We start from the raw sequence: 26506 nt of genomic DNA on the forward strand, positions 1-26506 counted from the left end.
TCATGAAACGAGGAAAAATGAAGGAGTGGGGGAGCAAATGAAGTTTTTTGAAGCCATATTAGGGTTTTCCTTATTAGCTTCCTCTAGCTACAGCTTCTCTGTTTTCATGGATTTCACCGGTGAAATTTTTCAAGAAAAACAAAAACGCAACTCCTTTTTCCAAGATACTGGCTGTAAGAAAGAGATCCACTACAGCTTTTAACAAAATTAAAAGGGTGTAAAACAATGCAGATGAAGCCTACAGGTCACTTATTAAGCCCTCCAAGGTCAAGCTGTTGCATTTTCCCCTGCCCTGCCTGGTTGGTACCAGTACTGAGAGGGCGGTGAAACCAGCCATATAGCAGGCAGCGAGAGGGTTATGGGGACACAGGGAGGTGGAAGGATGTTTTCTGCACCTAAGAACTCAGTTTTTTGAAGAGGAAATTATGGGTTCTTTTTAGCATGCAATTGGAAACTGAGATGAGGATGTATTTGGATGATAAAATAGCTTTTATTTTTAACTGTAGACATTATTGGGAACATCCAAATGAAAGCACAGTATTGTAAACCATTCTAGAATTTACTAGCAAATTCATAAATGTTCTGAATTAAAGAATGATGGTGCCCCCTTTATGTCTTTGTCTTGCAATTTAATTAAATAGACATCCTTTGGTAGCACTCATTAGGGCATGGTGTAAGTTATTTACTGGGTCCATTCATCATAGCACATGAAGGTGATAACACAACTCCAGAGTCTCAGGAGCATAAAAAAAGTGGTAATACTGGATGATCTTTCTAATTTTTTGATTTCCTGGTTTGAATCATTGAGCTAATTGGGAATCACCAGCATAAGCCGAAGAGCTCCGTCCTGTTAAGGGGGCAAATTGACACCATGAGCATATTGATACATTTCAGGGCATGTTCTTCCCCGGGCATGTCTTTTCCCAGCCATGCCATGTTATCTCTCATCTACCCAGAAGGATCTGGAAATCCAAGAGGGGAGAGCATCTACTGCCAACTTCTTAGGTTAGAGTGGGAATCATTAAGACACCCTGTCTGGATGTTGCTGCAGACTCTCATCTCCTTTACCTTCTGCCTGACACTGGTGCGATACTGGCGACATGACTGATTCCCTGTACACAGAGTTGTTTCTTGTGCCAGCACTGGGCAAACATTCAGAGCAATTTAAGAAAAATTTTTAGCATAGATGAGATTGAGGCCATTGATAGCTAAACTGTATACGAGCCTCAGCCCTCCAACAGATGTGTATTTGGGTTGATCATCCCCCCTGCAGACCTCACCTATAAAAATGAAACACAGAGATGCCTACATAGACCCTTGCCTAAGCTTTGTAATACTGTCAAGCCAGGGATGTTCATCCCAGTGAGCTGGCTTGTCAGAATGGGCTAAACTTCAGTAGTTGATGAGTTTTCATGCCCTGGTGAAAGGAAGCCTTCTAGCAGTATATTGCATCATTGCCTTAGATGACCATTGGCAGAGGTCTTCACCAAAGCAGCTCTCAAACATAACACAGGGTCTCACTGGAATAGAATAGCAGGGCTACCTGCTTCACTGCCTTGACATCAGCTAAACACTCTGTAACCTCTCCAGCAAATAATAAAAAAAAAACCAACTAAATATCTTTTGAACCTGACTGTGATTTTGTCTCATACAGAAGAAGCCAACTTTATGACATACAAAGCAGTGGGTAATTAATACTGAGTGAGGGGTAAAAGAAAAGGAAAAACAAGGGGAATGTCACACTAAGATAGCAAAAACTTAACATCTTTGGGAGCAGTTTTGGTCAAAACTCTAAAACATAGAAATAATAAATAAACACTGCAGGTGGGACTGCTGATGCTTTGGTGTCATAAAGTTTTGTCATGTCTGGAACTGCTAGCATCAGCACCTACAGTGAAGAGATTGATTTACATCCAGTGAGTGCACTAGCAACCTAATAATAGCAATATATTTTCCAAATAGGTCACTCTGGAAGAGTTGGCTTTATTATAATTATATACACTGTTGGACCTACTAGTGTCTTGAATCACGGGATCACAGGCAGCACTCTCATAAATCACATTGTATTGCTGATTTTATCCATATACTGTGGTTGTAATTTATGTGTCAGTTTATATTTATTCCCCTACTTGACATTATTGTCCAGTTTGAGTTATTTTTTTTTCCAGTGTTATTTTGACCTTAATAAAGACTGCCTTACTACAAAGTGAATTATTAGTATATGGACCTTTTCAGCAAAGGTTGGTGCTCACAGGAATATGACCCACATTTTTCAGGTACCCCTATCTTTTGAGTTCTCTATTTTCTGAGTTAAACATGAAGGGTAAGCCATACAGTTCAGGTCACATGGCCAAAGCAGTGGCAGGAAAGATGCCTCTGAGGAAGTTCAATCTTTGGGGAATTACTGTCCCCAGAGGTTCAGGGCACAGCCCTTTGTGGGTTTGTCCTCTAAACCAAAGTGGTGCCCACTCCAGCCTTGCTCCCACAAACCTCACTTCCAACCCAAACCATCCTATGATTCTATGATTCTGTGATTCTATGGTTCTGTGATTCTATGATTCTATGATTCTATGATTCTATGATTATAAGAGATTGTGTCTCGTATCTCAGACTTTTCTTCTACCTTGAAACTGCCTGAATATATATGCATTGACATCAGTAGGCCAATTATTTTCTCTGGTTGTACCAATAAAGAAAATACATAGATCTCAGAGATTTGTATAATAATTATTGAGAACATTGGAATTTGACCTCACAAGCCTTCATATTGAGAGATTTCCATCTTTACAATGTGAAGGTTTTTTTTAGCTTTTATTAAAACTCCAGCTCTTTTTTTTCCAAAGCTCAAGTTATTTAATATGGATATATTTCTTCATAGAACTACCACACTGTAAATCTGCATTCCACAAAGGCTTAATTCCTAGTACTATATATATTCTGCCTATAAACTCTGCTTAGATTTGTTTTATTCTATCAGTTTCACACCTATGATTTTGACGTAACTATCTACATAAGATAGAGGGTCAAAGACTGCTGATCCAGAATAAAGAATAGCAAGCTACCAAGTACTTGAATGCAGAAATTGAGGCTAAGCCTCTTGGAAACAGGAACCTAAATTAATCTTGAGCTTGATTTTGGACTTTCTATGCAACACCGGTCAGCAGAGTCATAAAGCAGGACATTCATTTCCACTCCAAAAGTGTGAGAGGATTTAGGATACACAATACCAATTCCATTTTAATAGATATGATTCTATCTCTGGTCAAAATTTTCATATCTGTTCTGCCAAGTTGTTTATTACATAGTTTATCTTCAGAGACAAACATGAGCCTGTCTTTGCACAGGTCTTTTTCATCAATAGCCCCATGATGACCGTCTGATGTGGATGAGCTCCTTTATTGTGTTTACCAAAACCTACATCATAACAGTCTCATCATTATTTTCTGAAATCAATTAAAAAATATTTCTAATGATTCCATTCAGCTTTGGATCAAGTCTTAAAAGGAAAATTAAATGATCTTTAGCAAGGTACACAAACTTGAGCTAGAAGCACTGAGTAACTCCAGCCGTGTATGCTCAGGAAATAAAGCCATCTACTGTTGGTCGCTGCACCTCATCCTCTGTTCATGACTATTAAAAGAAAAATACACATCTAGCCAATAATGCAGTGATACTTGGTTAGTATGTCCATTTTTTCTGCTTTAGTGGCATGTGCTACGTATTTGAGGGAAACTGACAGGCATAACATGTTAGATGTCTTATCTGGGTCCACCACAGCCAAGATGCAGTTGGTCAGATTTAGACTTCATTCATGTAAATCAGTCTTACATCACTGATTTATTTGATCTGCTGATTTAAACCATGTGAAAGTCTATCTTAGAAATTGCATGAATGGTTCTGGTTTTCTTTTGTCTTCTTTGAAATGTAGTGTCTGTGGGTAGATTTTGTTTTGTGAAGTACTGCTATAATGGACCACTCATCATGAAGAAAGATGCTACCTCTGTTCTTCATGGAAGATCATAGATGCAGACAACCAGAGAAAAGCTGGCTGTAGGGAGCTGGTTTTTCACACCAACAGAGTCTGCATTACCCTCTGATGCACCAGGAGCTTCCCTGCCCTCACCCCTGTAAGGCAGTTCTTTTTTGCTGATCTATGTCAAATACACACTGGGCAGCAAATCTTCATGCTTCCACAGGAGACTGGCCTTGCTCCGTGCCAAGGCGCATGCTGAGAACTGCTGCTCCCCTGTGGAAGGGGAAGGTGTTCATGACAGCCTGAAACATGGGCTTTGGCCTCAAGAAATAATCCACAGAGCAACTGCAAGGTGAGAAATGCAGCACAGTTTCACATTAGGAAATGTCAGCTCATCAGCACAAGCCTAATGGCTGTTCTATTAGTTCACATTACTTTCTTAGTCATGATCAGAAGAGCACAGGTTCCCTGTTTAGGGTAGTGTCAAGGACAATAAAATTTTAATCTGGGAAAGAAATTTCTGTACCAGAGAAATAAGCCTGAGTAGTCGAGATGCTGAAAACATTTCCTGATACAGAGTCTGCAACCTTATAATTTGTGTAAGTTACCAATGTTTATCACTCTCTGCATCTCAGTGGAATTCAACACTTTGTTGTGCTGCAAAAAGCCAGCTGGATGTTGGCTGAAATGAAAAAAAAATCTCTATTCTTGTTAAAAGTAAAGGTATCATGAAGAAAAGAGGAAAAACAGCATTGCCATAGTTTGATGGCCTGCAGCTCCGCAGTTTCCTGTGCCAAGCATTGAACTTGCCCCTCCAAACAGCTGAAAACAAAGGTTCAAGAGCAGTCTTTGACCACATGCTGCCATGTGAGTGCAGATGCAGGCGCAGGGACAGGGTAGAGGAAAAGCATGACAAACTCCTGTTTGACTGTCTTTTGTGAACCTGTGGGTCAGTAGGCTGTATGTAGATGGACAGCAGAGGAAAGAGGGCTGAAAAGCATAGCATGGGAAAGGGGCTGCTGAAAGTTGTTTGATCAGTGACCAGAGGTTTTGTGCAGACTGCACTGATCTTTGCAGATTTAGGATCAGCTGTGTGTTGTAGCATTATCGTTTGCCCTGATCTGTGTGAAAATATGACAGGAAGATAGATCAAACCTGTTCTACCTACTGGTGTTCTTCATACCTATCATCTGGTTTAGGGGGTCCCTCCCTGACCCTGATTGTGAGTTCTTATGGCATGTGCTCACCCAAGCTCATAGACTTGAGCCTCGTAAGTGCAATTCAGAGTGGGAGGAGACTGGTCCAAAGCATCATCTCTCTAGACTCCTAACATGGTATTTTTTCTGTGTAAGATCCATCTGTAGTTGCTTTATCATCTGAAGTAAGCATGGAAGGGTCATACTGTAATCTATCTATGGCCCAACCTACCAACAGTCTTTAATCACAAGTTACATCTTTGTTGTCAGTTATCAGTGCTTATCCTAAAATGTTAGATCTCATAGCTAACCTCAGCTCTTACCAAAGGTTCCAAACAGAAAACTGAGAGTGCAACATAATTTATGTGACCACCACTACACTCAACGATGCAGAGAAATTTAGTGCATTCTTCTTTCATACAGAGTCGGCTGCAGTCTTAAAAAATGTGTTGTGAATCTACAACTAACCAGATTAGGAGAGGCACACTCAAAATAAGAGTCAAGAAAGTGAAGCAACTGGACCAAAAGAAAGGATGCTAAGCTTTTGTAGCCAAAAGACATAGGAGAGCTATTTGGCAATAAGATTTTTCTTGGCTATACTAGTTATTATATGCATTTTTCATTTGAGGTTTTGCATTAATATCCCATTGGTTTGCACACACACTAGGGTTAAGAATGATACAGCTAAGATCTGGGGATATTTTACATTTTCTGGGGAAGAGGGGGAGGGAGAGGACCTGTTCACGCACTGGCTGTAACCAATCAAGTTTTGCATGATGCCAAAAAATTAAACACAGTAAAGCCAGACCCTGTCAGCAATGAGTTGATTGCTTTAAATAAGGGAGATTTCCTGAATGTTTAAATTGGAACTTCTATTATGATTAAAGCAAAGAGAAGTACCAGGATGCTTCCTAACTATTTAGTTCCTAAAATTCCTGTGAGGTCTGGAGATGACAAATTCAATTCTGATGTGCTGTGTTTTACACTCTGCAGGCTGTAGTAAAAGGTAAAACTAATCAAGCTTGGGTTTCCCATGGGCTGTACTTTAAGATGTTTTCTTATTTAAAGTCTTGGAAATATGTTAAAACCCACGTAGACTGGGTGAAGTTTATACAAGGCAAAATGTATTCGACCATGCTTTGCACAGTGTGCATATTTTGACTTTTCATTATTTTTTGTTTGTTTAATTCTTCATCCTGCTTAAAATTGTATTCCAACTTAAAATTGTATTCCAACTACATTTGCAGACTGAAGATGGGGAAGAACAGTTTATAGCTCCCTCAAAATGTTGCTTAGGACTGTTTAGAGCAGAGGATACCTTGGTAGTGAATTGAACTTCTTCTGTAAGATGTTAAATGCAGGAGAGAGAGTAGGCACATATTCAACAGAAAACTTTCAATTACAAGTCATGAAATATTCATGCTGCTTATACTCTTTTTAGAAGAAACAAAATTTTATGCCTGAGCCTATATTGTAAGGGAAAGTTTAAGTTCACCTACAGCAATCCTTCTTCACTGTTTCAAGCTCCACGAAATGACTAGTTAGATGGAATATGCCTAATTAATCATCACATGTACACAATCAACATTTTACATAGCAGGGAAAATTATGAAAATGGGCCTTTTCAGAAGATCCATCTCCATCAGAAATTACTTCTGACCTATGAATGTACTCCTCAAATACATATTTTTGAAATGATAATTTTTAAATTTCCTGAATGAAAATGTCTCCCATTGTGAATAAATGAAGCACTATTTCTGTGCAACCACATACTTCACCATATAAAATGATCTCATCAAGATCGTTATATCCCACCAGAAAAAATATTCATCTTTGAATCTTCTGTGTCTCAGAAATTTCAAGGCTGGTTTGAATTGCTAGATTGTTTACATTTCCAGAGTTTAGCACTTTTCATTATGGTTGTTCATTGCAGAGGTAGTTTTTCTGGTTCGAAATTAAAATCTCCCCATGCAACTTCTCTGATATGATTTCCAAGTTTAAGTTGGAGAGAAAGAAAGGAGGAATATACTTAAAAGATTTATTATATCATAAGTTCTGTAGTGGTCCTTCACCAAATGAATGACAGATGAATAACTAGTAATGAATGACAGATGAATAACAAGTACTATGTAACTGCCTGTGTCATCATTTTGCATGCTGATTGAAACCATCAAGTATGCTATAACAAATGAAAGATACAGACAGACAAAAAAGTTCATATTTAGGACAAGTTTTTTAGACTCAGTACACTTTTGGTTTTGGTAGTTCCAGAGGAACTCCTGCTGCTATTAGCAGATATCGATCCGTAAAATAAAGGAACTTTATAGAGGCAAAAAACGCTGTCTTTTCTAAACGGAATGGTGTGAACACATGAGTGCAGATTCAACTGGGGTCCAGGTTTATATTTTCTCATTCTGGCTAGCTTTCACCAAGTGATGTTGCAATTGCAGAGAAACTGTGTCACTTTATTATTGCAGCCTACATGTCAGTTTTAAATAACATTTTCCATAAATAGGATTGTTTTGATTAGTATACCCTAAAGAACACCTGTTGACAAGTGGGCTTTGGAGTCCCTTTAAATTACACTCCAATTAGTACATGTGGTAATTGACAGTGGGGTGCTGCTGCAAGCTCCTCCCTCATGGGTATGCCCTATACAGCCAAGTGCGGGAGCCGAGATTACACTTTCTAGACAGCCTCTATGTATTGCTGAATTTAGGATTAGGGTAGTTTTCAGGCTTAAGCCCACATAATCAGATTGTGCCTCTGTGGAAGCAAATGATGAAATCCCCTTCTTTCCAAAACAAACAGCTACACATGGTTAGTGAGGGAACAAGCAGGTTTAAGCCTCCTTCATGTGAGCTCTGCTAGGCCACTTGGGAATGTAATTTTTCAGAACCCACTATGGACAGCCATCAGTACCTATGGTGAAATACAAACTGGTGTATTAGGAGCAGCTGACAGAGGAAGAGTCAAAACCTGCTGTGCTCTCTGGCCTGGATGTGATCGTGGGTAGGTAGAAATTCCCTTGTACCTCCCTGTACATGGTCAGAGTCTTTCAAGGTAAGAGCCCAGCAGACCTGTTTACATGTCTCAGATATTGACAGGGGTCTGTTTGGTGAATTTGCCTTCTCCATGGCCATGTGCACCTAAGCTACTTGTGTTGCAAGCAGCAGCAAGCTGGGCTTGTTGGGTATGATGCCAGCTGCCCAGGCTTGCTGACTACTGCTGGACTATCCCAAAACATCCGTGAGCATCAGCATGGTGGGAAAGCCTGGGATGCTTCTGTGGACCTGCTGCAGCTGTACCTTCAGAGCTAGGCAAGCAAAGCAGGCGAGAGGGCAGGAGCTGCAGCTGCAGACAATTACTGCCTGCACACAGACTAAACAAAGGGCGACCACCACAGCACCACAGATCCCAGAGATAGGCAGCTTTGGCCAGCAGGACTGGGAAGGACACTTACCCCCTTCACCATAGACCACTTGCCCAGGCAAATGTTTTGCACAGCCGAGCATGCAAAGCCAGCAACTCTCAGGTAATTGTGACAGGGAAAGTCAAGGAAAGGGAAAAGAGCAAGTTTAGCTTTGCAAAAAGCATAAAAGCATCTCTCCCTTGTGCAGCATTGTTTTACTCACTCCTCAGAGGCAGGTCTGATTCTACCCGCATGAATTCAGGTGCTCCTCTGGGGGAGAAGAAAGAGGTTTCTGTGCTCTTTGAAGCTTATGTATGCTGGTCGGACAGGAAGCCAAAGCTTCTGTCAGTCAACAGCACATGCAAAATTTATCAAGTATATTACTTGACAGAGGTTACTCTGTCATTACTAGCTAACAGGGCTCTGCCAGAGAATTTTTTTTATGGAAGCATGTGCTGTCAAAGGCAAAGTGTCCCTTGATTGATTGCCACAGCTGACCTAAACATACAGGGATCACTGTGTAATAACCCCTTTATCATATATAAACCACCAAATGCTAAGTTCAATAACACTAATGGTCTCACTTAAAGCCCTGAAGCCAGGCGAATTCAAAGAGGGAAAAATGCCATCTTTTCTGTGATCACCACAGGGTGCAGCAGAGCGGCCGCCTGGGACAGAGATGTGGGACTGAAGAGTGGGACTACTGAGCCCTGCAGCGGGCTCAAGGGAAAACACTGACCAGCCTATAAGCTTAGCATTCCACAGCAAAAAATATATTTATACATATGTATTGCTCAATTCTGTATTGTCTGCTAAGCAGCATGTTATTGCAGATATACTGTGCAACAGTTGTGTGTCTTGGTATACTCTAAGCCTGAAAACTGCTTGAACTGTCTCAGAAGGCAGTAGAACCCTTCTTGAAGGAGTTTCTTGGTGGTTAAAGCTCCTTTAAAAAACAAACAAACAAACAAAAAACCCCAAAGAAAACAGAAAGAAAGTAGCATTTACAAAAGAGGGGTGAGAAAGTTTTCAAAACTAGAGGCCAAACTTGAAGACCTCTATAAGCCATTTAAAGGCATCATTATCATTTCCTTCAGAGACAGAAATATAGGTAGAGGAAATAAGACCTGAATGTTACTTGTGTTGTGATTTTCTTAGGGAAGACAAAAAGGCCTGGATGAGGGAGCAGAGGAGAACTGAATATAATGTTTGCATTATGGGGTATTACAATACTAAAAGTTTGAGAAATGCAAGGTCTGAGTGGGAGGATGCAGTATTATTTGAACCCTGGAAAAGCCTGAAAACAGCTCAGATACCATTTTCATAAAAATGAGCAAAGGCTGAATTTTAACCCGTTACTCTTCCCAAAAAAGAATTTACAGTTTTTGTTAAATGTTACTATGAATTCTCCCTTCAATTGTTCTGCAGCTGTTAAAATCTTCTGCTTAGCTGTAAATGAAACAGCTATTTAGACAGAGATCAGGGGCAATTTCAATAGCTGGGAGCCAAGCCCTTGTCCTCCTGAGGTCAATGACATAGCTTACTATAATAAACACACGACATCAGGCTGAGAGCCATTTCTGATGGGGAGGTCTAAGGTCTTGCGGGTCCTTCTGTCACGGTGTTTCCTGGAAGACTATGATAAGACTGCAGCTGGGGATGCACAAAAAGATCCTATGCAAGGAAAGAGCACCATGAACAATTTCTGACAGAAACTACTTGACATTGGGGTTTGTCTTATGCATAGAAGTAGATTATTGTTTTGGTTTGGGTTTTGTGCGTTGTTTCTTCTTGTTGCTGGTTTGTTTTGGTTCAGCAGCCAAGCCAAAACCTTGCTTTGGCTCTGCTTAAGCGAAGCATTTGTGTAACCTGAAAGAAATAGTTCCAATCCTTCTCGATACATGCACAGGGCTAGATCACTATCACCATATTGCAAATCATCTTTTGGAAATCAAGTGAAAAAAACAACAACAGTCCAATGTTATTAGTAAGTGCCTTATAACAACTGAAAAACACAGGAGAAAAATCCAGGACAGATGCCCTCTTGCTGCTGCACCTGTTGCTCTCTTGCCTGTTTAAGGGAAACACAGAGGAAGGGCTGCAGGGAGCACAGCCATGGAGGGGGGGACGGGGACAGAGTGCTCTCTAGGGATACTCTAGCTCCAAAGTTGAAATCGGCAGGACAATTTACTTCAGGGGCTACTTGTACCCATATAACACTAGCGGGTCGCAGCCTAGCTCTGCAGGCAAGTCCTTGGGGGAATGCTCTGCTTCAGTGGGAGTTGTAGGGCATGAATGAGGTGTCCAGAAAAGGTAAGCCAAGCTTTCCACCAGGAGCAAACATTCAGAAAAGTCACAGCTGTAAATCTGGGTAAGCATCACCTAGGCAAAGCCTCCAACGAACTGGAAAGAATTTGCTGCTTCTCATGGAAACTGGATACAAATAGATTTCCATGAAAGTGGCTTCCTAGAGTTTCAAGTTCAAAACAAAATTTAGTCAATGAGTTCAGGTAAGAATTTCTTTGGAGTATGAGTTCATTTGAACTTGCAATAGTCAGAGACCCAGATGTAGTTTTCCTGAATCCTCCCTTGTCAGCCCAGAACCCCTCATTCCCCCAGTTTGTTCTTCTACTTAGTACCAAGAGAGATATTACCCACTTTACCCTGCTCTGTAACTTCTCTGCAGGTTGTTGTTGGTAATCACAAAAGATGGATTCAAACATCTAGGGTTTCCTGTAAAAGCCTTCACTACCTAGATCCATTCACCCACAGAAAAACTGAATCTTACCTGAGTCTCTTGCCATTAGGAGTCAGTCCTTCCTCTTTCACATACAGAGCCAAGGTGTAAACCAGCAAATACTTCATTAGGGATACAGTGACAAATCATCACTAACTCAATGATATACAGATGAATATAGTACAAGTAGTAAGTCAATTTGCTACAATGAAGCCCAATCACTCTAATACAATGACATTAACTTACAGTAATTGTATGTAGAAATGCTTCAGTGGAACCTGGATAAAAAGCCAATTCAGACTAGGAAAACTTTGAAACACGGGAGGACATTCTTTCTTTCTTATGACATTAAGAAAATTTAAGTCCTCTTGGTCAGATCTATGGGAATTTTCATGTGTTTCAGATGTCCCATACCTGTTTTCAGCTGAAGTAGTTAATATACTGAACCACATAAGCTTGTCTGTTTTCATTCACCAGTTTCTTGCGGGACACTTTCTTTCTCTTACAGCCTCAAACGAAGAGCTCAAGTTGAATTCAGCTTCAGAGCCCCTCCCTTCTCAAAATAGCCAGGAATTTCATTCCTGGTGCAAGTGTCTTACAGTACCTGGAAGGGAGGACAACAGAGTGGCCTGTGGTGACCAGCTCACACCTGTCACCTTTCTTAAAAATAGCTATTGAGTCAGCCTTTCTCATGGTTTCCTGCTGGTGCTCAGTGACATTGTAAATAAACAGTGAGTGGTTCTGATGACGCCCTGCGAATTCCTGCAATGTCCATGGAGAATCCCATCCATCCGGTCGTAGTGATTGATTCTCTCCTGGTTCCAGTTTAGTACATGCCATCTCAACTTTTATATTCAAGCAACAAATTGTTAAGAGGCTGTAGTCCTACATTCATGCATGGTCCTAGTTCCAGCGGTGATACCAACAGATAATACATATGGGAGACTCCTCACACTGGTGCTTGCCCAGAACTCCAAGGGGGAACAGATGAATATATTGTCCAGCATGACTTTGAGATGTGATGAGATGTAGAATCATAGTAAGTGATTCAGCCTGTCATTTCCTTACTCTCTCCTGCTCCTTTTTGTGAGCGTGTACTTTGCAAGAGATTCAGTCTTGGAAAGGGGAAAGTGAAGATCTTTCCACATGGCTTTCCATGTGGCTTTTGCTGCTGGGTCTTTCATTTAATTCCGGGACATCTCAAGCCCACTGGTGTCAAACTCTGACTGGGGGAGTTAGAAGCAAGGTGTAAGCAATCTTCCAGGTGTGGGGAGAGAGCCCGGGTGGGAAAGGATGCATAACACACACTTGGAGAAGAGTCAACCAGTCTGGGTTAGTGAGCACCTGAGGGAAACAAAATGATGAAGGAGGCCTACATTTGGAAGCAGAACAGTGTTTCAGGATCCAAAGTACTGTGCATCAACATCATCACAGTAAAGCAAAAGGCAGAAAGGAAGCCATGAAGAGCTAATAAACAGATGAAAATCTGGCTCACAGAGGTACCTGGCTATGCTGCAGGTATTATAGTCAATTTGCACATCTCTCTGAAGAGACTTTTCTAAAAACATATCTTTGGGAGATGGGTTTGCCAAAAATAACATTTTATCAGCAGCACAGCTTGTCAAAACCAGCATTTTAGCTAGTGCAAGCACTTGGTGTGCAAATAATATTTTTCCAGGAACAAAGCTTCCCATATTGGAAGGTAGAAGCTGTTAGCACACTACCTTCACTAAATCCATCCCTCCCCCCTTCTTTTTGATAAAATGTTATTTTCATCCATCTCCTCCCCTTAAAAATAACATTATTTTTGGAAAGTTCCTGCCCTTCATGAAACACTATTTTCCTCAAGGAAAACTCCTGATAAAACTCCACTTTCAGCAAGCCTTTCTCCTTAAATTGCCATGGTCCTCACTCCTGATAAAAAGGTGTTTTCTGTTAAGTCTCCACTTCTGATAAAATGTTACTTTTTCCAAACTTCTGCTCCTGATAAAACATTCATTTTGCCAAGATTGGCTCCTGAGAAAATGTTATGCTTGGCAAGGGCTGTTCCTGATAAAACATTTATTTTTGCCAAACCTCTACTTTTATTAATTTTTTTCCATCTCAAAATTATTATTATTTCCCCTAAAGCCTCCTTAATGTAAGATATTGGATATGACACAACAGTGGGTGACAGAGTATCGTTTGCCAACCAGTCTTTTATCCACAGTCATGATTGTTACAGTGAACCCCCCAAAAGACTGACATTGAACGCCTCTTGCACAGTGTGGTCCTTCTGGAAGATGAAGAAGGAACAATGAAAAAGATATTTGCACCCTTGTGCTGAAAATGGGCTTAGTTATCATATTAGCTCCTCATATAAGCAAACCTGGTCTTATTTAAAAGCGAATAAAATCAGGCCCACCAACAGGTTAAAGGCGAAACATTTAGGTGATGTTCAGGATTTTCCAGTTCCATAATATTTAATGTTCCAGTTAGGTTATATGAGGTTATAGACAGGAGATCAGGAGATCCCTGCTTGTCCACTGCAAGTTTACACTGCCAGCAGTTCTGTACCTATTCTGGCTTGTCCTGCCCAAATTCACATTGGCAACTGCCATACTGCACCACATTCTTCTCAAAAAAGGTTTCTCCCATAGGCATGTGCAAAAATCCGTTCTTGCAGTTGTGAGGTGCTGTAGGAAGGGGTGACAATGGCAGAGGGCCCAGGTGGCATGTTGGCACAAGACAAGGGAACTTAGGTAACATTCTGGAGTACTCACTCCCTTTGCATTATAAGATGTCCTTCTGTATTGCAATGTTCAACTTGAATCCAAGACACTTTGTCTATTGCGTCAAGTCTCATTCAAGAGCCAGCAATAAGCCACCTGATGTTTTTCACATAGTTGCACAAAGTGCTGCTGATCACTTGAATGTGTGATTAAGGGGCTGCACACAATGTGTGCAGAAAGGGTGAAGACCTGTCTAGTTTGGAGAAACCTCAGGTCTCTATAGGGCAGCAATCTGTAGGGCACTATACAGTGGACTCTTCAGAAGAACACCTTGCAAGGTGAAGAGGCAAAAGGCATAAATTTCATCAAGAGATACTCACTTGATAAGAGGAAATAAAATAAGATAAAAGAGATGAAAGGAAAACTAAATATCACTATGAGAGCGGCCAGGCACTGGGCCTGGTGCCCAGAGAGGCTGTGGAGTCTTTGTTCTTGGAAATACTCAGAACAGAGCTGGACACAGCCCTGAGCAATCCAACTTTTAAGACAACCCTGCTCTTAGAAGGAGGTTAGATGAGATGAGCAGAGGTCTCCTCCAACCTGAAGATATGTTTTCCAGTGTATAGCAATTTACACATTAAAGCTGGAATTCAGATAACGGAGAGCACTTTTTTCACAGTGAATAAAATGTTTACCTTGAGCTGAGTTGAATAGTAGACAGTAGTCCCTGTGTTTTGTTTAGTCTTACTAGTTAATGTCTCATCTGAGGTATACCTTCAATATATTAGTCTTCTGGAAGTTAGCTGGAAGACAGTAGGTAATTCATGGGAAGAAATGTTAAAATTACTCCTTTTGGTTAAATAAATGTTAAAATTACTCCTTTTGGTTAAATATCTGATTTATGAAGCTTCAAAGATAGGAATGGGAGTTAGAGATGTCATATCTCAATGCAGTCTCAGACAGAACATGGTAAACCTGAAGACAGCCTTGCACAGAGGCTGTTGAAACATGTGGGCAGAGGCACCCAATGCACCTTTTCCAGCAGCAAAACACACTTTGATCAGTTTAAGCCAATTGAGAAACTACAGGTTCAGGAAGTGCCCATGGGCCTGATCTGAAGTTTTGTTATTAATATGGGTTGCTCTCTCTTACCTCTGTACCTCTGTTTCTAAGCGTAAGATATTCTCTGGTTTGGGAGTCTCATCTACAACGCTGAGCACCAAGCAACACATCTTTCACAAAGAGCAGAACAGTGGGGAAGCATGCTGGCTCCCAAGAGTCCCTTTGAATTGTAATCCCTTGCATCAGAAAGACCCATTGTATATTCTGGAAAAAGCTGAAAGGTAGTACATGAGCAAGCATTCATGGGCTGGCCTTGAACTCATCTTAGTTTACCAGCCACTGGGCTCAGTAACCAGTTAGCCCCAGCAGCAATGAGTAAAGTAAAAAAAGAGAGCTCTGGCTCAATATATTTCACTGCTCCCTTGCTCACCAGAGTGAGAAGGAGCCCTTTGTCCTTACAGTTTAGTGAAAGTTATAACTTTGCTTTGCATTTTTAAATAAAAACTTAAAATCAAAAGCACGTCTTACTACCAAGAAGCTGAAGTAATTAATGAGCCCTCTCTTGCTTTCTTGCACTCCAATTTTAACAAAGTGACAGTGGACAAGATGTAGTGACATGCAAATCCTTAAATCGCTAAGCTGCAAAACATGACAACAGTACCTTTATTCCATAAAAGAGACTGGAAAATCAGTGTTGATCCCTTCCCTCTCTCCACACCTCAGCAGATGCAGGTGTTGTTCTGAAAATGGAGTAAAACCCTGCATATTTTTAGAACTAGTCCAGAGTACAACGTTAATCTCTCACTTCAGATTAGCAAATGTAGTGATCCTTGTCTGGTTTCATTTGTGTTATCTTTTCATCCCAGAATGGGAGTGTTTTCTTGCCAAGAGAATTAAAAAAGCTAAAATGTTTTCCAGGTTATGTCATAATAATAAACCTTAGATCCACTACAGCAGAAGTTGCATGAGAGAAATGTTAACAAGTCAGTAATAATGATGAACAGAACTGCAGTCTAACAGCCCCTACATTGCAATGAATTTTGTCAAAGAAGAGTAAGAATGAGATTCATATGCAGATGCTGGTTTGGGATGCCACAAGTTCAATGCTGAACTTTGGGTACCAAGGTAGTACTCTGAAGATACCCCAAACCAATCGTCCCTTCTGGAAAGCCATATATTTTACTACACTGACATTTAAGTTAAAGTCATGATGACCTCACAACAAGTTGCCCCTTGTATCTTATTTGTATTAGGCTTTTTGGGGAGTCATCCATATAAGGCTTTTGTAAATATATTTCGGTTTTCTTCTAAAAGATCTGGCTTCTGGCCAGGCAGCCCCCTGCTGTGTTCTTTCAGTATTTAGAAAACATAAACATCTGCTTAAGGGCATTTTTAGGTTTCTCAGATTTCCATTTTTTTCAGTGTCCACACTTCCACACAAACCAAAACTGTTTAAATATAGCACCGTTTCCTCAGTTGTTCAGAATTTGTCCTCCCAAACAGGAGGCACGTAAATCAATGCAACATGTTCTACTGTATCTATGAAAGTATTTTCATATACTCTAATAAAGCATGGCAACATGAAAAGTACAAAACCATTGACAGTTTATTCCACTGACTTTTTCCAATACTCACAACTTTGCTGCTTTCTTGATTCAGCTTTGAGACCCTGGAGAGGTTTCTACCTACAAGTCTAACAGTTGGAGTTCGTTTGCCTGAAATTTCTTTATGACTCATGTTGTTGATCTATTTTAAGAAAGCCATCCCATTTCCAAAATCCAGTCTCTTCTGACATCCCCTGCCACAGTCACCTGCCATTCCTGGCTGCTCTTCAGCAGCTAATTTGCACACCACATAAGCATTTTAAATTTGCAGTTAAACTAGCGATAAAATATCAGTACTAGACATAGTTGATGACCTTTCTGTTAATGACATAAGCAGACTAAGAAGTATTCTTTTAAAAAGACGAACCCCCCCAAACACCACCAAGACAATCTATTGCATTTGCTTGTTGGAGTCATACATCAGGCCCTGACTCATTTGCTATTCTAAATGGCTGAACTCACAATTATGTTATGTTTAAAATATTAGCCCCATAAATATAGCCATCAATGCTTATGTGGCTTTCTAGGAAAGCTTTACTAAGAGATTTCATTTTTCTATCAATCCCTGTACTAGACACAAGTCTAGAGGCACCCAGTCTCTGTCTAGACGCTGCCCCCTTAATATCATACACATAAAGTTTGTATTGTATTTCTCTGCAGTAATAGAATTAGTCCCCAAACATTGCACTGGTAAGAAGATATGAAATGTCTAGCTCCACACCTGAGGTCAAACCTTTTCAATTTGGCAGAAAAATATATTAAAGGAGGTTAGTGTTAAAATCAACTAACAAGTTTTAAGAAATTTAGAGAAAAAGAGAACCTATTGATTTTTTTGTGTAGTAAGTAACCATGCAATAGGAAAAATGTTGGAAGTGTTTTTGAACTGTTAGGGCACAATCTGAGTGCAATCTGTAGGCTGTGAATTCTCCACCCGACAAGACCAGTTGCCAAGTAATTTCTCGGATAGTAAGAATTTGTAGAGATACAGATTTACTGGTGTTATTTAAAAAGTTATAAGTGAATAATAATTGTCCCATTTGCTAAAGAGAAGTATTTCTTTCCTTTTGGAAAGCTGTGGAAAAATACTTTGTCCCTGGACATGTAAGTGGTGAGCAGAAGGCAACTGATGACTGGATTAACCATGAAGCATGACCATGAGTGCAGATGCTTCAGGGCCCATAGGCTTGGCCATAGCCCCTGAGTCAGGTCACTTTACTGGCAGCACAGCTAGTTGCCTCCATGCCCTCAGGTCAGTTTGGCTCCAAGCTTCCTAGAGCATGAATTTCCATGACTTACAAGCTGTGGGGTTAGGAAAGACTTATGATCGTACTGGTTGACAGCACTGCATTTTGACCACTCCCTGCAACTGTTAATTGCTATGCAATTTGAAGCATTGGAAAGGGCTTCCAGAACACGGGATAGCTGCTGGAAGCAAATACATTTTAACAAAGTAAAAAATACATCCCCAAAACAAAGTGAGTATTAGGTTGCTTTAGGAAATGCTGAGTTTCATTTCTTAACGCTGCTTATGTTTTGCAGTGCACCATATGGAGGCTGTAACCATTTTATTTTTAGCTGGTGGTAATAACGAAAACAAGTTCTAGACTTGGGAGGAAGAAGACAAGGTGCACCCTCACAGAGGAAAAGTGTCCTAGGACTTCACTAGAGCACAGATACCGATAATGTGTATTAGTATCTTGCAACAGAACTATGGCTGGAAAAGGATTGCCACAGTAGCCAGCCTGGTAAAATGTCAGCTATATTCCTTGCTGAAGCTTGAATCCATTTACTTATCTCATAGGAAAAGCTACAGAGACTGGTCTGTAGGGTGTAGTAGAGATAGTAAGACATGCCATAAGTATTCCTGTGGTAAAACACAAGGCAGGAAAGTCTACTGTTGCCCTGAAGCTATAAATTATGTTCGGTAGACATGCTGTCAGGGAATTAATTTGAAAACTAGCTCTGGTAAAAAACACTGGTGAGTTATAGCAATAACACACATGGTTAGCTGAATACTCGTGTTAACCTAAAGAAATACAAATCACAGGGACCCTGCTCTTACTGCAAGTGCTGAGGCAAATTCCCTCACAGCCGGAAGTCTCTCAGATGGGATTGACTGCAATCTCTATTGGTAAATATTAATAAAAACTTGCTCTAATTGATGTCAGCACTGAGACATTCACACATAGCAAGGAGAGTTGTGAGTATATCCAGAAGAAGGCTCTTCTGAGCAGCATGGTGCTGGCAGGTGGGCCAGTGCATTCAGGGACAGGCAGTTCCCTTTCTTGACATCTTCTCTCATTAGGCTGAGGATCTCTCTCAGAATAAATTTGAAGAGGCTGAAAAATTTTTTTCCTTATTATTTGTTGTTTTTTTATTTTTTCCTCCCATCTTCTGAAATCCTTTCACCTGAGCTAATTTTTGTTGAGGTTACTGTTGCATGTATCATTCATGGTGGCTTGTCTGCACCTTCGTAATCTACCACCCATTTGAAGATTTTAAACCAGCCCTGTTTACCACCAAATCTCCCTGGGCAATGTGAAGAAGGTGTTTGCAGCCTTCAAGAAGTCCTGTATTCCTGTTGCACCTGCAAGAGTCACAAAAGGAAATAATGAGCAATTTGTTCACATGATTTTCTACAAAAAGGCAGTCCATCAGTGTGCTTCTAAGAGAGCAGACTTTCCTAACAGCTTTAATTGCACAGCATAAAGAATTTACTACAAAGAAATAGGGACTCTCAGAAGGTTGTTTTTTCACCATGGAGTATTCAAGTTCTTCTGAAGATCACATATAACTTACTAAAAAGCTTAGCTATGTTTTATTATTTTCTTTTCAGAAGTGTAAAAGAATACTTTAAAATACATATATGGACTGACCACAGATTTACTGCCACTGGCTCTTTGTAAGGCAGTCGGAATGAGGCTGCTCATGTACATAAATGAGTCCAGCTGGTACATTTACTGGCAGCTTTATAAGAACACCTCCAGAACTGCTGAACGCTTGTGAAAGGTAGGGTATCAAACAAACTGGACTGGACATGTGGGCCAGTTGATGGGCAAAGGCACTATAAACCTATCCATAACTAGTGCAGCTGTGACTATAAAAGTTTTCAGAAAACCCCCCAAAAATCAGACACACAAATGTTTAATGAATTTCAAATGAAAAACCTGGAATACTTAGAGGGATCACGTAATGATTTTGGGGAGTCCATTACAGGTCACACTTAAAACAAGAAGTGAGGTTTAGTAGTCAATATATTTTGTTGCTTCCTTTAATCAGCCTCAACTAAAATTTCCCACCACCAATTAACTTTCTATTTTTAAAATCACATTTCAGAGTGCAGCCTGGTATTAATATCCAACAAAACAAGGGGACCTCTTTAATTCTGCTGCCAAGAGAGTGATAGCACTGTGGTACAAAGGCAGGCTTTGCGTATTTGTGTTAAATGAATAAGTAAAGCCGTTGCCTCATGTGTAATAAAAGCCTATCTAAAATTTATTCTTCCCCTAGCAGTGAAGTGCCTGTGAAGTGCCTACATCTGGCCACTGTAGTGCCCCTCAATGAAAGTTTATGTCCTCAGGTTCAATTGTTTCATTTATTTACCTTTTTTTTCCTGTTATATTTGTTTTTTTTTTAACAAGCTCTTGGTAGTCAAATCCTAAAAACTGATTGCAATACATTATTATCTGAGTTCTGTCATTTATAGAAACAGGTAAATGGTAGCTCATTAATTTATATACATAGCAAAGTATTTGTAGAGTTGCCTGTCATTAGTTCCTCTTCAAGTTCTGAAAGGACTAAATGAACTTACTCACCTGGTCTAAGGCATCTGAAGGCATTCTGAACACAATTCTCAAGTTGGCTCAAGATGATGAACAAAATGGGAAATATTGCACTTCAAAGGTCAGGAAAAGATATTTCAGTATAGTAGTAATGGACAAAGTAGGACTTAGTAGCACTATGTGCACTCATAACTTATTTCTTGCACAGTTCTTGGGCCATGGCTCTGAAGATCATCACAGCAATCACAACCTGCACAAACACTCCTGCTTACCTTTACACACCCTCTTTAGGATGCAGAATGCTCCAGCACACTTTGGGTCTATGGGATGCTAAATACCCCAGCCAAGACACTGCTGCCCCACACAGGGGCAGCTCAGGGGTCATCATGTCACTGATCATGAGATCCAGTCCTCTGTACACAGAGCCCTGAAAAGCATGTATTGTACAACCAGAGATGTGTTACGTTTATAGCTCTTTGGAAAACTGCTAGAGCCCATGTTTCTGAGGGACTCATGTCCCGAGCCTCCACAGAAGTTGGAAGTTCTTTCACCATTCCTGAGGCAATACTGCTGAGACAGCTGAAGTTACTCTGGGGACTGTCATTAAGATAAAAGACCTCCGCAAATGGAACCTGGCTATAGCAGCCAGGCCAAGCCTCCATAAAAAAGGGAGATAAAAACTGGTTTTAGGGATCTTTATGATTGTGTGACATTATGGGAAATGAATGTATTCCATCTTTATCTCAACTGATCTCTTTAAACAGCCTCAGGCACACCTCTGTGTGGAAGATGGAGAGAGAGCATCTCTCTATCAGCTGTGTGATGGTGTTCAAGCACCATGCAGAGCATCTTCTCCATATGCACTTCAGCTGACCACACCTATTACAAGGTAGACTATTTTCACATAATAAAGTTGTCCAGAAAAAACAATGTTGAGACTATCAAATCATATTAAGAATATCTTCTTCAGCACGAACTGAGTACTCACTTTTGATTACACTGACACATTACAGACATCAGTTTCCTCACCAGGGTAGTGAAGCCAGGGGATTAAAAGTAACAGAGACAGCCGCAGGATTTCTGTTCTTACCAGATTCACTGGAATGGGTGGAATATAGAATAGTTGTCAGGCCGTTTTGCAAAGAAACACATTGATAAACTACTCCTTGTAATACAGTACTAGATTAATTGATCCCATGCTGCAACTTCTCAGCTATTGAAACCTGACCTGCAGGGCTTCTACTGTAAGAAGCAAATATATACTGAGAAAATGCACAGACTTCGTAAGCATCACTTTCTATTTGCCCAGCCCTTTGTTACTCTAACTTCCTTCTATTCTTGGCAGTCAGGAATCTCTGGTTTTATTCCTCTCCTATTCTTTCTGGACTCCATCACCAGCGGAGCAAAGCAATGCAACTCTGAGGGAACTATGTTGATTTATGTGGGGTGTGGGGTTGGCCGCAAAGTGTACAAATACAGAGAGATTTGACTCAGTAATAAATATTACTGGTAAAATCTTTCCCCTTCCTCAGGGTTCTGCACTCTGGCAGAAGCAAAAGAAAAGGAGGAAAGCGTATTGTTTACCTCAAACTGCAGGTCAAATTTCAAATGTTCCTCTCCTGCTGCTGAAACATAAATTGTAAGAAACAGCATTGTAGAACAGGCTTGAAAAGGCTACCTCCAGCCGAATCCCTGCTCACTGTCAAAGTCAGGCCACATTACCTCTGTTTAGCATTTTTGAGTTTGGATTATTTTCTGCTGTGCCAGATGATTGACCAGCTCAAAGTTCCATGCTGTACTAGTAGTGATAATCCTTTCTTCTGTGGCTCAAGTACACAACAGCAGAAACACAGCCAATCTCATTTTACGGAATCCCTGTCTAATTCACTCTCAACACGAACAACCATTTATTTACTCTCAGAACAGGGAATTAAAATCTGTGACTGATCTTAAATTCAGGAGATGCTTATTGGGAACAATCTTGCCAGTTTTTAATGCTATGTGTAAAATAGATGATGTGGCCTCAGATGGACTGTCACTGTGATCTGAGTGTTCACCCAAGTAACTGAAAGAGGATAGATTCACATTAGATATAAGGAAGAAGTTCTTTACTGTGAGGGTGGTGACACTCTGGCACACGTTACCCAGAGAAGCTGTGGCTGCCCCACCCCTGGCAGTGTTCAAGGCCAGGTGGGACAGGGCTTTGAACAACCTGGTCTAGTGGAAGGTGTCCCTGCCCAAGGCAGGGGGTTGGAACTGGGTATCTTCCAACCCAAAACATTTATGATTCTATGAACTCACCAACTTCCAAATATCTACTTGTAATTTTTATTCCAATCATTTCTTCCAGCAATGGTTTTGCCTCCTTGTTCCCACAGCTGACGTTGAAAGTAGCAACCCCCTGGTACACTAGCCTTCTGACTACTGGATAATTGGTGACTTGGTCAACTGTCTATTTTTTTAATCTACTTGTGTCTTAAAATGTTCTCATGTAATTACAAAGCACTCTGAAACCAGCACACAGTGCATCCGCTGCCCTTTCTTCCTGCTGTCTTCTCACAGCCGTGAGATGGCTGAAATGAAACACTGCTGTTTGGGTTGACATAAACTGTAGTATTATTATTTTGGAGGATATCTACTCTTTCAGTCAGTATCTATTTTTGTTAATGTTTGTTCTCTAGGAACCATGGCCTCAAGGAGAATTCCCCCCCTCCAGTTTGCCATCTTAATATTTAATTGTGGGTCCAGAAAAACCTTTAGTCTGCACTCCTGCTGATTGCTCACTCCTGTAGAGATACAGGGATACAATAAAGATACTGTACTATGGGCTATGGGAGCTTCAGTGGAGGGAGAACTAACAGTAATGCCCTCCAGAAGTGAACAGTGTCCCAGTTGCTGAGTTGACCATGTAGTGATACGGACCATGGCCAAACTTCAAAGCAGTCTGGTTACATACCTGAAGTCTGGTAGAACTTTCACCAGTCTCTGCATCTTACACCATTTCTGCAAGGCTATACACTTGATGATGTTTTTTCCTGTCCCTCCTCTGTCCATTACTGGACCAGAATTCACCTATGGCACATTGTTGAAGCTTTTTTCTTGAAGTGCAGTTTAAGAGCTCACTGGCCTGGCCATTCTCAGACAACAGCCCAACAATCTGTCCCAAGATACAACATGGTTGCATTTGTTTTACGCACACTAAAAGTTTAGGTGCACAGTCTATTCATAGCACCCTGTAACAACAGCAATTTGCTAAAGACTGTAATTGATTTTGTTTGTATTGTAAATATCTCAGCAAAATGGTATTGCAAGCCACACTATTATAATGTGGTTTGCTAATCCAGCAGTGTATTTTTCTAACTCTGATTTATGTCAAGGCTGTATCAATCAAGGATTTTAAATGCATAAATCTAATTGTTTTGGTGATTTGCTTTTGTAGAGTGCACTGTGTACTAGCTGCAATAACACACTCCAGGCTATGCATTTCCGGAGGATTACTGAACTTATTACTCTTCTTGGGTGGTTAAAGTCAGTCAGTCAGCCAAATACCTTTATAACACTACACATAGAGGGCCATATTTTTATGGTATAGTATATGAAAGAGATAATTTCAATGGATAACAGCCTCCCACCACTTCATAAATGCTGAGGCAAAGCCAAGACTTTATTGTAAAAGGAAATTGATCTCAAGACAATGTTCTATTGCAGTTGCTGAAGATCACAGCTATTTTATTACAATAGCTGCAGCCTGCTATAGTACACATGAAGGAGAGTTAGTTATTGTGAGCTTGAACCTGCAGAAGGAAGCCTTGGAAAACTGCATGTACAATTGAAACAGAAATGGTCAGTGTGCACAGGGAGACAAAGGACACCATTCTGTGTTAATAAATATTCTGCCATAGGGCTCCTGCCATACTCCTGTGTGCAGCTGAAGGAGGAAGGGCTAACAGATCTTTGTTTGAGATAGGCAGTATGGAGATAATGCTGCAGTACAGGTAAAGTCTGAGATCTGGTGAAACAATCGTAGTCTTTCCCTTGGATCTTAACCTACATCCTTGGCTAGTTTCAATTCTTACAGATGACTTTTCATGTCATTTCTCAAGAGATAATGACTACACATCAGGCAAATCCAAAAGGCTGTTTATACTCTGTGCACACACACTTGCCCAGCCATGCATAGTCAGGTGGCACAGCTCAAACCAAGGCTTTATACCTTTGGCGGCAGCAGCAGTCCTGCATGTGGGCTGTGGGAGCTGGGCACAGTTGCTTTTGCTGACATATTGTCCTCAGCTGGGGCTGCTGTGCATGATATACAATTAGGGGTCAATCTGTCTTAGAAATACATATTTGATGACGCCCTGCCACTTGAGTAAGAGAAGGGAATATAGGAAATGCTGTACCGGATCTGTAGGCTGGATATGACCACGACCCCCGCCAGGTGCTCAGCAGATGCTGACATACCATGGTTGGCAGATGTGGGATAATCTCCAATCCACACGCATTAGACTTTATCCTGATCTCAGGCTTAAACTCTGAATCAAGAGGTTTAATGGCTGGATGGCTTCCAGTGGGCCAGTGTTATTTATGTAACAGGATCAGGGTTTGTCCACACAGCTAGATAAAAGTAGGAGGGAAGCTTATTTTGGCAGAGTGAGGTGGGGGCTGCAGCCAGGTCAAGAGAGTGACCTCTTTATACCAAAGGTACCGGATGGCCACATTGGGCCCTGATCCTGCAAAACGCCGTGTTTAAAGTAATCCCACAGAACTTGAGGGTGCCTGTGATATTTCCAGTGAGTTTTAGCACTCCAGCCAGCTTGAACCATGATGCATGCAAACGAGGAGATGAGCCTCTACCCAGGCACCTCCCCAGCCCTGTGCCCCTGCCTTTCCAATGCTGTGGAGGCAGGGTGGCAGCTGTGGCCAGAAAGCCTTATGCCCTCGAGTGTGCTTCCCTCTAGATCCAGCTCACAGGGAGGGACGGGAACTCTCAGCTCTCCTTGACTCAAAAGGCCATGTCAGGAGTTTGTGGGGTGTTCAGCATGAATTTGGAGCAGGTTTGGACTGACCTTGTAATGCATATAGTGATAGGGTTTAGAAGATTGTTTTAGCAGTTTTAGGTGACTAATTATCTGGCTTGGAGAAGTGTAGCAGGCACAGTAACACCAGACAGGTGTTTATTAATATTAGAAACATATTTCTTCCCAATGTTTGATCACACCAGCTCATGACATTGCCTCCTTAGCGGAGACAGCTGTCAGCTGACATCCTTTGTTTGGCACATGCATATCTTGCATTTCACCTCTCCCCTCACAGGTGCTAAAATAAAAACGGAAGTGGAGAAGTAGGGTTTATTAGGGTGTCTGCGCTAGGCAGTGGGAAAACTCAGTGAGGCTGGCCTGATTTTCCATGCCAAGAGCACAGTCAAGGTGGGTACCTGGAGCTGGCACATGCCAGGGTGGATGTAGGTGAGCGGACCCTCCTCTTCAAGCTGCCATAGCAAGATTACAGCCCTTGGAGGCTCCTATTCAACTGCTTGTTGAAGTTGATAGAGGTGTCTTTCTAAGATGATGTCTGCAAAGGCCCTTGGAAAGAGATTAAAGCTATTAGATATGGGGTGGAGCAGGAAGTGTAGTTATTTACAGCCCAATCTGGTAGAGATTTATCTGTGTGATTTTACACACATGATCCAGAGGCTGGGGAGGGATTGGTTTTAGAGGACTTTGGATCAGATGCATGAATATTTCAATAATCCACATGACAGGCATGGAGTTATAAATATATACCTTTGGTATTTTTCTTATTTTTGTAGGGCTGGGTACAAGCAAAGTAAGTTCTCACTCCTGTATCTATTTTACCCAAATGAACCTTTATGGATTTTTTTGTGGTAACTTTCCTCTAGCAATAAAACTGTCCTGCTATCAATTCACATTCAAACACAACTCTTTTCAGACTACCCAAATTTTTATTTTTGAGACATGCCACAGTGTTAAAATGTAATTCTTAACATACGTGCTATATATTAAACATAT

The 26506-nt window shown here is 40.9% G+C and overlaps 1 long non-coding RNA gene across 1 annotated transcript in view; it reads right to left on the minus strand.

The window, feature by feature from the left end:
* LOC134174567 (uncharacterized) overlaps positions 1-16840 on the minus strand; it is a 33757-nt gene extending 16917 nt beyond the window's left edge. Inside the window, exons 1-2 of the long non-coding RNA XR_009968695.1 lie at positions 16727-16840; positions 1759-1888 (exon numbers count right to left, since the gene is read on the minus strand). This is a non-coding gene — a long non-coding RNA (uncharacterized LOC134174567). The remainder of the gene's footprint in view (positions 1-1758; positions 1889-16726) is intronic.
* Positions 16841-26506: the final 9666 nt, after the last annotated feature.

Source organism: Pezoporus occidentalis, unplaced genomic scaffold (genome assembly GCF_034315485.1).
Source record: "Pezoporus occidentalis ecotype Australia unplaced genomic scaffold, CSIRO_AGI_Poc_V1 ctg61, whole genome shotgun sequence".
In the NCBI taxonomy this organism is placed as follows: Eukaryota; Metazoa; Chordata; class Aves; order Psittaciformes; family Psittacidae; genus Pezoporus; species Pezoporus occidentalis.